At 44.5% G+C, this 2,203-nt stretch overlaps 1 long non-coding RNA gene across 1 annotated transcript; it reads left to right on the forward strand.

Annotated features, from left to right (window-relative positions):
- Nucleotides 1-89: 89 nt before the first annotated feature.
- Nucleotides 90-1,559, forward strand: LOC115948712. The gene is made up of 2 exons (XR_004082500.1): nt 90-425; nt 651-1,559. It is a non-coding gene; the product is annotated as an uncharacterized LOC115948712 (long non-coding RNA).
- Nucleotides 1,560-2,203: the final 644 nt, after the last annotated feature.

A 2,203-nucleotide genomic window follows, 5' to 3' on the forward strand; every position in this document is an offset into this window, starting at 1 on the left:
GGTATCTGAGGGGGACCCTCCATCTTCTCCCCATCCCTCCTCGGTGCCGCCCAGCCCCGGGCTTTGCTCCCCGGTGCTGCCTCGGGCCGCTCTCACTGCTCCTGGATCTGAGGGGTGCCAGCACCCTGACCCCAGGCGGTTTGCAGACAGACACCACCTCCCCTGAGGTTTTGCTGGTTTTTACTAGTTAATTAATTTTCTTTTAAGGAACAAAACGGCCCGCTGTGATAATCATCTCTGATCTCGAGATAATTTCCTACGTGCTCTAAGGGGCCGTTTCCTGCCTCTTCATAGCCTTGTTCGCAGATAACGGGGTTAAAGCGCAGCGTGGCCCAGGCGGGAGGGAAGATGGTGTCGCAGCCGCTGGAGAGGAAGGAAGCCCCGGAAAGGACTCAGCAGGGCTCGGGGGCAGCGCTTGGCACACGGTGCGGATGAGCTGTTTGAATCTGAGAGGGAGGTTGGCGCCGGGAGCCCAGACAGGCACCGAGCTCTGACTCAGTGCCCGGGGCCTGTCCAGCCGCAGTGGGCAAGGGCGCGACACAATAACTGCACTGCTCCCCGGAGGTGTAGAAACCTCTGCAAATGGTGTGATTTTAGCTCAGTCTTGTGACTTCATTTAATTTGTGCTTTTGGTATTCGTTTTGCTTCAGGGCTGGCAACGTGAAATGAAGCAGCGCTTGAAAGAAAGAAAAAAAAAGCCAGTTCAAATGAGAAATAGATTTAAGATGTCTGTCTTGAAGCTCTTAACTGGACTGTTGTGCAGTGTTATTGCAGCTTTGCTGTCTCTCTTTCATGCTCTGCCTTTTCCAAAAGTTCAGTCATTACACAGTCATTTTTTTCCTCTTTGTTCCTCATCCTGCGTTGGCAGCCAGTGCCAGCTGAGGTGTCTGGATTGGAACATATGGGCTGTGTCTCTGCAGACATTTAGCAGAGTTCAAATCATCTAAAATGGAAGACTTCTCCAGTGTCATGTTGTAGACAAAACCATCCAGGAAAAGTCTCATCATTAAGATGAAAGGATCTTAAAGCAGCCCCTGAATCCATGTGCAGGTATCATTTTACCAGCCGCTGACATCCAGCCATCTCCTGGGTGGAAAACAACAGCTGTTAGTCATGTACAGCAGAACAGTGACCTAGAGATGAATAATTGCATCTGAAAAGTCACATCTATGCAAAAAAAATTTCATCCATTACTAGGAAATCTTACTTGTAGCTATACCTCTGATCCATTCCTCCTGGTTTAAGTGCTTGTATCTGCCAGTAAGAGTCAGTTTTAAACACCTGTAGACAGGCTACCATAGAAAATGAAGGTTATGATGTTTTCTTGTGTCATTTGAACAGATCTGGCTTGCTTTCTGTTTGACCATGGCCAAAATAAAGATTAAAAGATAGCAATTGGACTTGCAATAATATGCTGAATAATGTTTAAAAATAATTACAAAAGCTGTAAGTTAGCAGCAGATTTACTAACTCATAGTATATAAAAAGGAAATAAAAATTCCTGCTGCTTCATTTGATTGAATTACAATTTTTGTTAAAATAAAAAACAATAATACATAGTGATTTTGCCTTCATTTTGTACAGATAATACTAGAATCTCAAAATAGTTGTAAGAAGTAAGTAGTATTAATTATAAACCAGTTTTTGTGCAGTACTGCATGGGGCTGGACTGCTGCTGAAGAACCAACACTTCCACCTTCCAATGCAGAGAGGATTCTAAGGCATGGAGAGGTTTTCAGTTTGAATGAACTTTCAAATTAGATGTTCTGAACTTGGATGTATGCAGGCTGTGTGCATCCTTCAAGTAATTCCCTCCTCAGTTCTAGCAACTGTGGTTAAACTGAACCAGATATTCTCGGTAAAAGATCCCACATTCTACATCTATATGAGAAAAAGGTGACTTGTTCATCATTAATGTTTTCTGCTAAGACTGGGCTCCAACTCCCTAGACTGCAGCCAATCATCTCAGGTGTATTACATCCCTACAAATGCATTTGGTTTAGGAAGAATGGATGCATGTCTGGTACCACTTTACCATTTTAGTACATATAAATACCTCTATGCTCTTTGACTTTACCTGTTGGCAGCTGAGCATGGCCAGTTTCAATGCAGTGGAGGAGGTGGGGAGCTGAAAAGTGCATCAGCTGCCCATGAAATAAACCTCAGTTGGCAGAATATTCCCTTGAGAAGGCCCTGCACCTCT

The sequence above is a fragment of the Geospiza fortis genome, unplaced genomic scaffold (assembly GCF_000277835.1).
Source record: "Geospiza fortis unplaced genomic scaffold, GeoFor_1.0 scaffold31, whole genome shotgun sequence".
Lineage (NCBI taxonomy): Eukaryota > Metazoa > Chordata > Aves > Passeriformes > Thraupidae > Geospiza > Geospiza fortis.